Source organism: Paroedura picta, chromosome 10 (assembly GCF_049243985.1).
Source record: "Paroedura picta isolate Pp20150507F chromosome 10, Ppicta_v3.0, whole genome shotgun sequence".
In the NCBI taxonomy this organism is placed as follows: Eukaryota; Metazoa; Chordata; class Lepidosauria; order Squamata; family Gekkonidae; genus Paroedura; species Paroedura picta.
The window spans coordinates 26511386-26525623 of NC_135378.1; the positions used below are offsets into that span (position 1 = coordinate 26511386).

The 14238-nt window shown below is 44.8% G+C and overlaps 1 protein-coding gene across 7 annotated transcripts in view; it reads right to left on the reverse strand.

The window, feature by feature from the left end:
- Window positions 1-14238, reverse strand: part of RBM47 (RNA binding motif protein 47) — an 88490-nt gene that overhangs the window by 28768 nt on the left and 45484 nt on the right. Inside the window, exon 1 of one of the 7 annotated variants that reach the window (XM_077301752.1) lies at window positions 2030-2367. The exons of the other annotated variants lie outside the window; for them this stretch is intronic. The gene's annotated coding sequence lies outside the window, so the exon portion shown is untranslated. Of the gene's footprint in view, window positions 1-2029; window positions 2368-14238 lie in introns of those variants that run through there. 7 annotated transcript variants of the gene reach the window in all.

A 14238-nucleotide genomic window follows, 5' to 3' on the forward strand; every position in this document is an offset into this window, starting at 1 on the left:
TCCAAGTGAGTGCACTTAGAATGGCAACAGATTCAGGTTGGTAGCTGTGTTGGCCTGAAGCAACATAGTGTGCATGCACACAAAAGCTTCTATCCAGAACTAAACTGTGTTGTTCTTAAAGGTGACACTGGACTCTGTTCTTAGGATGGCCATGTTAGCATTCAGATTACTTCCACCCTCCAGCACCTTCCCCCATTAACTTTCTGGTCTCTTTCATAACAGCCACCTTACACTGCTGAAACTTTAAACATCAGCTAGTTACTCATTAAGCTCAGGTGCCAGTGGCCACCTAGCACATGCCATGCTGTTTTAACTGCCCAGCATTGCCAATGTGCAAAAGGGGAGGGCACGGGAAAATAATAATCAGAGTTGTGAATTTATCGCATCTGCAGCACCGAGTTGCAACGTACAGCAATTTTTGCCTGATCTCTGATCTGTGAAGTTTGTACAAACCTTTGAACCTCTGGCTGAAATTGAGAAATCCAGTTAGTAGCTCTGCTGAACAAGTACCATATTAGGTTCCCTCTGCCTGTGTTAATGCAAAATTTTAAAAAATGTTTAACTAGGAAAGGGGACCTTTGAAAGGTGTGCTTGTATTTTGGATAAACCCTGGCACAAATGACGGCGCAAATTCACACCCTGTTGAAAAAAGTGAAAATCACCCTGATTTTTGAAATTAGTATTTCAGCAACACCCTGAAGGGAGAGAGCCACATGAAATAGTTATAGGGTTGTCTAAATTAACAATAAACTGTGAAAACTCTTCCTTTAGTTGAATTTTGCCAATATATCTCCACCCAGGCATTCAATGCTCTGGTAACAGGCAACACTCGAGACTTGAGATTGTGAGACGATAACAAACAAACAAGCATTAAATATCTAGGGAAAATCCTTACAAGTCCATTCCCTGACTGGTCTTTCCGTAACAAGAATCTATTGGTTCTAATTCAGTTAAGCATTTCTCTCTCCAATGAAACTTAATCATTCTACATGTTTTTCTTAAACTTGTAATGGTTGCCCATTATACGGCTTGACATCTATAGGACAACCTTGACAAATAAAGGAGCCATTTTGTAGAAGTAGTAAGAAGAAGCAGAGCTAACTAGCTTTTCGTGTACCTAAGCCATCCTTTACTATTAGTGACAGCTTGTACCAGGTGAGGACAGAGAATTAGAATTTAAGAATTTGTATCAACTTTAAGTCACATTTGCATCATTTTCTGTCGTATATGATGCCAATATATACAGGTTAAATGATGGGTAGTGGAGGGGGAACAAGATTGAACCTGTTAAGAATTGAACAAATCTTTCCTACAATTTTTTAACAGAACATGGGCCTGTCTCATGCTTAAGCAGAGTTGTAATGAGTTTTTCACTACATGAAACTTCCTGTACAATACACCCCTTTGGAGGATCTTTAAAAGCACATAAATTATTTGAACTCTGACATCTCATTTTTCTAACCAAAAATGTTCATATTCTACTTAAACATGGCAATAAAAAAACATTTTTTTGTGCAGAACAATCAAAACTTTTGTGTAGAACAGCCAATAGTTTGCTTCATTGTACAAAGTCCCCAAATCTAAGTATTCCCATTGTTTCAGATCTCAATGCCAAATGAACTGTCATCTCCCTGAAGAATGACCTACTCCACAAGGTCGGCAGAACGAGATCCAAGAAAAAACACAAAAGGTAAATTAATCTCGTTTTGCATGGCTGGCTTAAAATAATGACAAAACTCTTCCATACCAAATGTTTTGGTCTTCCAACTAGAACACATTTTCAATTCTAGGCTTAATTAATGTGCTTAAGGATGTCCAGTGTTATGGGCGGGGGCCTACTATGAAATCTGCATGCATTGCTTAAAATGAAAAATTAGACATTTCTGTATCATAGCCAAAGGTATTCAAGGTATTGCTTCTATACTTAACACACTGAGAACATTAAAAAAACTAAGACACAAATGTATGTTCAAAATTATTTAATGAAAAACAAGCAAAAGCCTCCAGAAATGCATAAAAGTCCTCTTACCTTTCTAGTCTTGCGATCACAATTGGTTAGTTCTGCACCTTTGCTTAAATAACCTTTCCTCCCAATCACGAGGTCTGTGCAACTCGGTTATACAGTACACACATATCTCTTTATTGGTCAAATGAGCGTTGACTATTTAAATTCCATGGAAGCAATTTGCTAAGGGCACCTCAAAGTAGTTTGAGGGGTGGGACAGAAGCGAAGGAGATGTTGAGACTGCCCAAGCGCAGAAAGTTTGTCCTGGCAGTTCGGGGGGGGGGGGGGAATTAATCGAAAGCCCCATCTGTAACGAATGGATTTTTTGTGGGGCCAGTTTGGAGCTTAAGAGAAAGAACAGGAGACAGACACTTTGGCATTTTGCACAGGGAGTGAGGATTCAAAAGCCGAAAAGGTTTAATGCAGCCTCGACTGGGCAGAAAGGGGGAATGAATCATATACAAACAACTTCTTCCCAGCACAAGGCGTTGTGCAAATAGTTTGGGCGACTCAAAACAGATAAGATAAGGAAGAAGGCGAATTCTGCTTAACAGTGGGGTTTTTTTTTTGTCTATGTATCAAGTTCTATTTTTATGCTGCAGGATACTCTTGATGATCAATAACAAAACAGTGACAGTGTATTTCAAAAAGCCAAGACAGAAAGTCAGGCCGAAGAATCCAGGAAGGACAGAGAAAGCTCACAGGTGCTTGCTAATTCTGCAGCAAACAAGGAATCAGGGAGAAAGGGAGAAACGTATTGATACCATAGTAAAAACCCAAAGGAGGCAGTGAAACATGATTCATAACCTTAATATGATCTGTACTTAACATGAGGCCCCAGAAGCACTCAGGCAAAGTAAATACCACACCTTTGTGAGCAGTTAAAGGTAACGCAAACCAAGCCAAGAAACTCCTCGGTGATTGAACTTGTAAGCACAGCGGGCTAAACACAGCTAATGTGGGATAACGAAAAGCTTGTTTTGGGATAGGGTCTGTCTGAGCGTCTGCATCCTTCTACACAAACAAGAGTAAATGGGAACACGATAGCGGGAGGTGTCGGCAAGTAATTTTTCTTTCCATAAACAGACAAGAGCCATTGCTTTGATTGATTGATTGATTGATTTATCTCCTGCCCCTCCCACGAGTAGGCTCGGGACGGCTCACAGAATAAAATGGGCCCGATGCCCACACTAAAACAGTAAAATAAAAAAACAACCCCCCCCCGCCCCATGTTAACTATAAAACAATGTACAACAGCAAGATGGCGGGAAGAATCACACAGCCTCCCAGTAACTCCCCCTGCTGTCTGTATCCGGCCAACAATATTATATTCAGGCTGTCAGGTGTATTTGCTATGCCTCTAAGCACGGCAGGTGACATGGGTGGGACCCACAGATCGAGGCCTGGGCCTCCCCTTCCTGGGCATTTATATCACCACGGAAACTATTTTTCAAAAGCCTGGAAGGCAAGAGTCATGCATGCCACCACAGTGCTGCAGAGGACAAGTAGTAGAGTTGCCAACCTCCAGGCTCCCTTAGAGAAAATGGCTGCCTTGGAACATGGACTCTATGGCATTATACCCCTTTGAATCATCTCCCCTAACCCTGCCCTTCTCAGATATTTCCCAGAGACTTCCCAATCTGGTGCGGGCAAGCCATAACAGACAGGATTCAATTACACTAGCCCAGCCTTTTCCAACCTTTTGACCATGGAGGGGCCCCAGAAATAATTGTTCAGGTTTTGAGGAGCCCTGGAAGTTATGTCAGCTGGCCACAGTTCCCTACCATGCCCCCCAGAAGACCTGTCACTGGAAGTGACATCACCACCGTTAACAGGCACACTCGAGGAAGACTGGGTGGGGGGAGGCAGGAGATGGTTTAGGGTAGGAGTAGGCATACAACCTCTGTCCCCTCCCAGGCACAGACACCATAAGAGAACTCACTCACGCTTGGGAAGGAGGAGGGAGAACAATGGAAATGACCGGTTCCCTCGCTTGTGGCCGAGTCCATCAAGATAGGAGGGGAAAAGCTGTGGACCTCCTCCAGAACTCCTGTGGACCCCTGAGGGTCCACGGTCCCCTGGTTGGGAGGAATCTGCACTACACATAAAGAAGGCTTTCCTCAGGCACAGATTCATGGCGTGAGCCACTGTTCTAGCTTCGTCTGCAATTTTGGGCTTGCCTTCCTAAGATACTGTAGGGTATGAGACAAAAATAGTGTAGCTGGAGGGCATTGTGGTTTTGAAACAAATGATGTTAGCCATGCATTTGCGTCCGACTCTTGGCGATCCTATGGCTCAGCTGCCCCCACATCTTTCCATCTTGCAGTGCTTCTTTTAGTTGTATAATGCTATGGCATTATATTATACAAACTCCTCTATGAGATGTAAATAAGGGGAATGGATCACCCCAATGAACTCTAGGGAGGAGGGGTTGACGCGATGTCATAACCCCAGGTTTTCTTCCAGCCTTAATCAAATGCCTGGTGGAAGAGTTCCGTCTTGCAAGCCCCGAAATCTCCATCAGAGCCTGCAGCTCTTCTGGGAGCTCATTCCACCAGGTAGGGGCCAGGATGGAAAAAGCCCTGGCCCTGGTCAAGGCCAAGTGCACCTTCCGGGACAACCAGCAAGTTCATAACCACAGAGCTAAGAGCCCTGCGGTGGGCATAAGCAGGTAAGCAGTCCTGCAGGTAGGTAGGACCTAAGCCGCGTATAGCCTTAAAGGTCAAAACCAATATATTGAACTTGATCGGGAAGCAAACTAGCAACCAGTACAGCTGTCTCAGCAATGGCTTGACATGGGTCCTTCAAGATAATCCAGTGAGGATCCGAGCGGCTGCATTCTGTAAAGGTAAAGGCAAAGGTAACCCCTGTGCAAGCACCGGGTCATGTCTGACTTTTGGGGTGACGCCCTTTAGCATTTTCATGGCAGACTCAATACAGGGTGGTTTGCCAGTGCCTTCCCCAGTCATTACTGTTTACCCCCCAGCAAGCTGGGTACTCATTTTACCAACCTTGGAAGGATGGAAGGCTGAGTCAACCTTGAGCCGGCTGGTGGGATCGAACTCCCAGCCTCATGGGCAGAGCTTTCAGACCCCATGTCTGCTGCCTTACCACTCTGTGCCACAAGAGGCTCTTTCTGTACCAGTTGCAATTTCCAGGCTGCATTCTGTACCAGTTGCAATTTCCAGGTCAAAGACAAGGGTAGGCCCACGTAGAGTGAGTTACAGAACTCTAATCATGTTCACCTTTTATTGTTGCAAATGCCAGAGGGCATAACAGGAACTGGACACGGGATGCTGCCTTATACTAAATCAGACCACTCAAAGTCAGTGCTGTCTATTCATGTTGGCATAGCGGCCTACTACAGAGTTAATCTCTAATTTTGTGGTTGTGGTGCTACAACTTATTTTTTTTTTAAATAAGTGTTCTTAAATCAGGCTATAGTCTCTGCCAAGGGATTTCCCCATCAGGACTAGAGCATCTTCCTGTCCCAGAGATCTTATGGATATCAGTGATCCATCTAGGAAGAAACAAAATCTGTGTAATACCTTTTCGGGGGGTTGACCTGAGGGACACAAATAAAACGAATAACATGGGTTTTGTTTGTTGTCCTGGATTTTGTGTGGGCCAGTATAGCTGTTTCCAATTTTTTCCATCTGGGAAGACAACGGTTAACACTAGCATAGAAGCACAAATTGTGTTCCTTTTGATTCTGGACAAAAATGCTCTAAATAAGGGTAGTCAACCTGTGGTCCTCCAGATGTCCACCTCTACTTGTGATCCTCCAGATGTTCATGGATTACAATTCCCATGAGCCCCTGCCAACATTTGCTGGCAGGGGCTCATGGGAATTGTAATCCATGAACATCTGGAGGATCACAAGTTGACTACCCCTGCTCTAATGAGCAGTGGTGTGTCATCTGGGGTAAAACTATCTTGTCCTCTGAATTGCATTTTTATCAGTACAACATACAATTATTTAAATCTTAGTTTTATCTATTTTCATTTACACCTGCCTTGAACACTGAACACACAAAACAGCTTTTTAATTCTCTTCATCTCTATTTTATCCTCTCACCCCCCCAGTTAGGCCAAGATCACCCATTGAAATTTAAAGGCACGGGTCAGCCTGTTAGTGAAGCATTTGCTGAACTATATCAACACAGGAATACAAAAAGAATTCTTTGGAAGGTACTTTTCAAGAATGGTAAGAAATAAGCATTTGTTTTCCCAGTAGGAGCCATATTTTTACCCCTCAAAGAGAGAAAGCAAACATTGTATGGTTCTTCTATTAAAATGAACACTCAAGATTTTATATTCACTATCAGTGTATTTATTTACAGAGACAAAAATAGAAAAGAGGTGCTTTTTAGGTGAGAGTTCAAACCATTTTCTCTGGAGTAACTAGGGTTGCCAGGTGCTCCCTGATTGCCAGATCTAGATTGGAAATCCCCTGGAAGTTTGGGGACAGAGCCTGGGGAGAACAGGGACCCCAGTGGGGTACAATGCCATAGAGCAGGGGTAGTCAACCTGTGGTCCTCCAGATGTCTATGGACTACAATTTCCATGACCCCCTGCCAGCAAACGCTGGCAGGGGCTCGTGGGAATTGTAGTCCATGGACATCTGGAGGACCACAGGTTGACTACCCCTGCCATAGAGTCCACCCTCCAAAGCCCCCAGTTTCTGCAGAAGAATGTATCTCTTTAGGCTGGAGATGGGCTGTAATTCCAGGGGATCTCCAGGTCCCACCTGGAAGCTGGCATTCCTAGGAGTAACTCTCCATAACTTTGTAAAAAGCAATTGCAGTGATGCCTTTGAGGATCACAACCTTAGGCTTGTAGTGGATTTCAGTTCTTTTTCACTTTACTTTGTAATCCACACCTACAGTTCCAGAGTAAAGATCAAGAATTTTTCCAGGCTGTTAATTCATATTTGGAGAAACCCACTCTTTGGCTAAATCACAAAACAGCCAAATTAAGGTGGTGTGTGTGGAAACCTGCTCTGTGACTGTTGACTTAGAAGTCAAATGAGACATTTTGTCCTCCTCTTCAAAACTACTTAGCAGATCACCGAACCCCTCCGGAGAGTTCAAGGGTCAAAACAAGCAGCGATCCCTTTTTGGACTCGGCAAAGTGAATCTTGCAAGGAAGCAGGGATGGAATGCCAAGCTTGTTTTGCAGGTAGCAGAGCCTAACACAGCATTTAAATCTTCTCTGAACTGAAGCGGGAATTTTGCACAGCCTGCCTCTCGCTCAGTGGCAAAGGGGCTGTTTCCAGCTGGACTTCCCATAAGTGCAGCAGTATTTGTCTGGTTGCTACGGCAAAAGCTTCTTGCAGTAACGTTCAATCAAAGCTTCTTGCAGTAACGTATAATCCAAGGAGAGAGGGCGAGGCAGACCCCACCTCTTCATTTTGCTGGCTACAGCCCCAGTTCAGTCTGTGTTGGGCACACCTTCCTCTTCCTCCCTCTAACCAATGCTAATGGCACAGGGCCTGGTCCCTTGACTGAGGTTTCCCCCAGATATGTGCGCGATCTGATTTTGAAAGCTCCAGTTTGATCAAAATAAGTCGAGAACTAAGCATGTTTAGATTTGGATTCACTGGTAATGTGAGGAGTGCGTACCTCCTTTTCCCCGCCCAGTGTCAGGGCCAGTTTATCTACGTAGCACATGCTGCGGGTGCCATGCTTGCAGGGGCCCTGAGTGGTGCCCCTCCAAGGGATCATGGTCATAGTCTCTCTCCTCTCTCTCCTTTTCCCTCTTTAAGGACACTCGGCGTGACAGTCCTTTCCAATCCTTCCACCCCCAGTCTGGCTGCTCCCACTGCAACTGTACTCTGCTAGAGCCCCACGAATCCTTAAACGGGCTCTGGAGTTAGACTTCGTGAATCCTTAAACCACTCCTGCCCAGTGCTGTTCCTGGGGAAGGGGCACCCAGCCTCGGTGGAGGGTATGAGGTCTGCAGTGAGAAAAGGGGAAAATCAGCAACAAACCACTCCTCCCCAATTTTCCAGTGGAACCAAACCCTAGTTTGTAAAAAGAAAAAAACCTACGCATCAATCCAACATTAATCAGGCAACTATTGACACTTTGAACATGATATTTCCTAGAAGTGATGATAAAATGATAAGAAAAGGGGGGTTAGCATCCATGAACCATGTGGCAGCTTGTGTAGTTGTCATCTTTGGGGCATTTGACAGGATAGACGCACACACCCTTCTAGGAAGAGCCAGCTTGGTGTAGTGGTTAAGAGTATGATCACCTACTTAGAATGCGGTTATCTAAAGAGAACCAGTTTGGTTAAGTGGTGAGGAGTGTGGACTTCTAATCTAGCAAGCTGGGTTTGATTCTCCACTCCTCCCCCACATGCAGCCAGCTGGGAGACCTTGGGCTCGCCACGGCACTGATAAAACTGTTCTGACCGAGCAGTGATATCAGCGCTCTCTCAGCCTCACCCACCCCACAGGGTGTCTGTTGTGGGGAGAGGAAAGGGAAGGCGATTGTAAGCCGCTTTGAGACTCCTTCAGGTAGAGAAAAGTGGCATATAAGAAACAACTCTTGTTCTCTTTTCCCCCAAAATTCTTGTTGGGGAAAAGAGAAGTCTTTATGTCTGTTATTCACATGCAGTGAGAAGAAATATCAATTGCTTCAGAACTTTTCTTCCATTTTGAAGACCGAGATGTAAAGGGCCCATTTATTTTTCCCAATGGAAATAATAGGATAACAACAACAACAACAACAACAAAAACAATTATTATTATTATTTAATGTATATCCCGCCTCCCCCCTGGAGGCTTGAGCCTCTTGTGGCACAGAGTGGTAAGGAAGCAGACATGCAGTCTGAAGCTCTGCCCATGAGGTTGGGAGTTCAATCCCAGCAGCCGGCTCAAGGTTGACTCAGCCTTCCATCCTTCCGAGGTGGGTAAAATGAGTACCCAGCTTGCTGGGGGGTAAACGGTAATGACTGGGGAAGGCACTGGCAAACCACCCCGTATTGAGTCTGCCATGAAAACGCTAGAGGGCGTCACCCCAAGGGTCAGATATGACCTGGTGTTTGCACAGGGGATACCTTTACCTTTAATGAAAATAAAATTATAAAGCGTTCTTGGGCCATCCCATTCTAAACCATGGGCTGGATCTGGCCCAAATCTCCCACGTGCGCTGGAGCTCCTGGACAAGCAGAAATGCCAGAAAAGGACTGTGGTGTCCACAGGCATGCCGTCTAACTTCATGTATCTCCACTCACATTTCTGCTTGTGCAAAATCTTACACAACCAGTTCCTTGGAACTATACTGGAAAAGGAAGAAAAAGCTAGGTGCAGAACGAGTTCTTGTACAAACAGAACTGTGGTAAGTCCATTTATGTTTCTGCTTGCGCCTTGCTGGATCCAAGACAGGGTGCGGAAAGCATTTCTCGGGGCTCTTTTAATTGGCAATTGGGCGGAACTACGAAGGTGACCACGGGGGGGAGGGAGTCTTGGGCAGATCACGCTATTGTTAAATCCATAGACCAAGGGGGAAACAGGCACTGGATGTGACCTAAGCTCTTTATTAGGACCCCACCATGGTAACAGGAAGAGAGCAAGACCGAACGAACAAACCCACAACCAACCCCGACTTCTATACAAAAGCCCCACAATAGATCTTCCCACCACTGCACGCTATTGGTCAGTTTCACTTTGAACTGACTGGATCCCTCAGACAGGATCAATCTGCTCATTGGTCACTTACAAGTGCAGGCTTACAATCGTGCCTCAGACTTGGTCCTCGGAAGAACTACGGACGCAACAGCTATAACATGCAATTTCCCAAGAATGCTCCAATTTTTGATCCACAGCTTTTCACACGGGCTTTGTATTCTTTTTTCAACGCTGAATAGAAGCTCTGACAAGCATGGTCCAGGCAAGTCCAATCCTGTCAGATCTTGGAAACTAAACTAAGGCGGACCATGACTAGTATTTGGATGGGAGACCACCAAGGGGGGTAGTTCCTCCAAGGAACCTTAGGGGTCATGGCATGGAGGCAGGCAATGGCAAACCTTGGCTACCAGACAATCCTTGGGTCTTCTGGCTACACTACATACACCATATGGTAAAGGTAAAAGGTAAAGGTATCCCTGTGCAAGCACCGAGTCATGTCTGACCCTTGGGGTGACGCCCTCTAGCATTTTCTTGGCAGACTCAATACGGGGTGGTTTGAACTCCCAGCCTTATGGACAGAGCTTCAGACTGCATTTCTGCTGCCTTATCACTCTGCGCCACAAGAGGCTCTACACCATATGATAACTAATAAATAAATAAATCTGAATAGAAGCAGTGTTTTTAAGCTTTCAGGAGTGGGGAGGGACCTCAGTGGAGTGCAATGCTATTTAGTCCACCCTACAAAACAGCCCTTTTCTCCAGGGGAACTGATCTCTTTAGTCTGGCAATGAGCTATAATTCCCGGGGATCCCCAGGTCCCACCTGGCATCCCACATTCTAGGCCACATTAGACTGAAAAACACGAGGTATGCAAGAAGTTAGAGGACAGCTGATTACAAGGAAGGGAAACTTGGAAGAGAATAAGGCCAAAGCGGAAAGTCAAATTTCTGGAATAAACAGCAATTCAAAACATTCCAGCTCTCTCCTCTCCCCCGTCCAACAATATACAGAGCTGCTTGTCAACAGTATAGCCTCAATTCTTTGGACAGCTTTCTCTAGACAGAACAACATGGCTTCAACATGCAACTGGTTAGGCCACTTGTATAAGGAGAGTCTGTGCACAAGTGGAAGAAGGAACAGTTTCCAAGAAAAAGAGTTTCCCACGCCTCAAACTGACAATTTGATTTATTATTATTATTATTATTATTATTATTATTATTATTATTATTATTATTATTATTATTATTATTATTTCTTGTACATTTCCCATCCTTTCTCTTTGGATTCAGGGCGGGGTACATAATAATAAAACATACAAAACAGATAAATATCAAATATTTAAAAGTCTAAAACATCTAAAAACAGTCGTATCATTCATTGCCTGTTCTGATAAGTACCATGGATAGGGAGGAGGGAGGTGTGACTTGGAGATCCCTTGAATTACAGCTCATCTCCAGGCAACACAGATAAGTTCCCCTGGAGAAAATGGCTGCTTTGGAGGGTGGACCCCATAGCATTATGCTCCACTGACGTCCCTCCCCGTCCCCAATCCCACCCCCAAAGTCTCCCAATCCAGAGCTGGCAACTCTATTGGTGGACCAGCCGTTTTACAAGTGGAAACGTTCAAAGTCCCGCAGGGCTCTGATCTCAGGGTGGAGCCTGCTAATGGCTCACTAGATGATGGATTTGCCAGAGCGAGGATGATGCGTTTGCTCAGCTCCCAAGCAGTTATCTTGGGCTCAACCAGCTGCTCTCTGCCCATGGCTCTGTCAGGCAAACCCTTTAAACAAACAGGAAAAGCGGACCACAAGGAAATACTGTGCCGCAATATGATGTATCAGTCAAGACTTGACACTTACAAATTGATATCCATTTTCTCCTCCTCCCTACCCATAATGAAAGTCAAATCAGAATATATGGAAGGCTCCCAGGAAGTTAGGGCCTAGATGAGAGCAGTCCCAAACATGGCTGCTTCTGTCTCACAGCTCTGGGTTGGGAAATACTTGGAGATGGTGGGGGTGGAGCTGGGAATAGGAGGGGTTTGGGGTGGGGAGAGACCTCAGTGGAGTATAATGCTATGGAGTCCATCCTCCAGAGCAGCCATTTTCTCCAAGGGAACTGATCTCTGTCTCCTGGAGAGGAGCTGTAATTCCAGGGGATCCCCAGGTCCCACCTGGGGACTGGCATCTCTACCTTGGGACTACAGCCTAAGGACTCTTGTGTTCTGCTCACAATAGAAAACTACCCCACATTCACTATTCTGGGTTCTGAGCCTGAACTATCTACCTCTGCCATCAGATCACTAACATAACTAAAATCCTTGTTTTCCACAACACGTTGCAGAAAGATGGACAGACAAGAAAGTGTTCCAGATGATGCCAAAATTAACATGTAAAAAGTCACCGGTTTGGAGGAGAAAGTCAACATCTTCATTTGTGGAGCACACACTTTGGATTTACCCCTCCGCATCTTTAGCTGCAGGGTCTCTTGGAGCAAGATTAGGAAAGGCCTGAGACACTGGAGAACTACAGTCAGTCAGGGTCAGTTATTACAGCTATAGGGACCAACTCCTTCAAAAAACAGTTATTTTTGTTGAGATGATCTAGGAAGTCATTCTTTTCCAGCCCTAAAGCAGTCAGATTAAAAACCCTTTCGGTGAAGTTTCCCAAGGCAGATCTTTGTTCTCTTTCATGTTTCATTTCCTCACATGCCATTTCTGTTAAGGTGGAATCTGGCATTCCCCTGCAGTACTTCTCTAGTCTCAAGAACTTGTCCTCCCTAAAAAGTGCTGCTTCTGGATGCTGTGAAGATGCCTCCATGCTTGAGAGGACCTAATGCAGTTTCACAGGGCCTGCAAAAGGGAGCTCCTCCACCAGGCATTTGGTTGAGGTCAATCAAATCTAAACAACATCTACTTGGGTCCCTGAACTTCCCTCCCTTGAACCCATGCAATGGATATGACCAACCCTGGGCCTGTAAGATTGTTAGCTACGTTAAAATGTTATTTCTCTGTTTATTGTTGTTATTATTGTTATCTCTTATTCGCTATAATAACTGTTTGATGTATTGCTCTGTTTAGTTCCAGCTGAACTGCCCTGAGCCTTAGGGGAAGGGTATACAAATGCAATAAATAAACAATGTAACTGAATGGATAGAGCAAAAGAGCAGAGGCTCAGCTGACTACCGTTAAAGATATGTCTGCCCATAACTCTGCCATTTTGATATATTTATTTCCTTTGCTATGTTTTCCAGCCGTTAAGAGCAGCCAACTTTAATCTGGAGAACTGGGTTTGATTCTCCATTGCTCCATGTGCAGCCAGCTGGTTGACCTTGGGCCAGTCACAGTTCTAGGGTATTTTCACAGAGCAGCTCTGTGGGAGCTCTGTCAGCCCCATCTATCTCACAGGGTATCTGTTGTGGGGAGAGGAAGGAAAAGGTGTTTGTGAGCAGCTGGGTATAAAAAGCAGGGTACAAAAAAAACAGTTCCTCTCTTGTTCTTGTTCTTCCCCTGGAATTGAAATGGTAACTTAAGAAACTACGCTTGTTATCCCTGTTTGATTCTGGAATCTGTTAAACATTTTCATTATGCTGTATGTTAATTTACTGCCCACATGTTGTAAATATAGACTGGTAACTCCCATTGCATTGTATCTGAGGAGGTGTGTGTGCACATGAAAGCTTAAACCTTCCATTAAACTTTGTTGGTCTTAAAGGACTGAACTTTGGCAGAGTGTGGGTAGGTGGGCAGAAAGGGCTGTGTTGGTGCTTGGCTCTTGTGGTGCTTTCTTGCATGCCCAGGGAAATGCCAATCACCACTTTGGGATCAGGAAGTGAATTTCCTCCAGACTGGCCCAGGTTTCTGTTTTTTGGGGGTACATCATCTGGGCATGGAATTGAGGCTACTGTGGGTGGACAGGTAGTTGTGAATTTCCTGTATTCTGCAGGGGGTTGGACTAGATGACCCTGGAGGTCCCTTCCAACTCTGTGATTCTAAGGTGCCATTGGACTCTGACTTTATTCTGCTCTCCGTTAAACCACTCTGGCTTCATAAGCCTTCCTAGTGGAATTTTTCTAGTTGTGCAAAGCAATGTGTTGAAATGAAACTTAAAGGTTCCTTGCTAATGAAACATTTCCCCACCCCTTTCACACATGCGGAACAAGACTTTTTGGGTATACTTTCGATGCACTTCAGCAAGAATTTGCAAATGGATTCTGCTGTTTCACACTTTAAAATCCAGTTGCAAAGTTCATAGAAAGGGGAAGTGCGTCCTCATATGTGAAAGCAGAGTCAGCTCAGCTGCAGAAGTAACACCACCAAGCAGCTGCTTGGAGTGAAAATATTTTCAGAGGAAGCAACACATAGTCTGAGAGTTGTGTAGTCTTGTCCCTTTTATGTTTCTCAGCATCTTGAGGCCCGCTTCTTAGACAGTGGACAGCAGTGTGGGCTAGAGCAGCATTAACTTCCACAACCATGAGGTGCCAAAAATCACAAGGGGCATTTTTTTTTTAAACCTCTGTAGCATAGTCCCTTAAGAGGACAATGACTTACATTGGCCCTCAAGCTAGATTTCATTTTTTCTTTTTCTTTTAATTC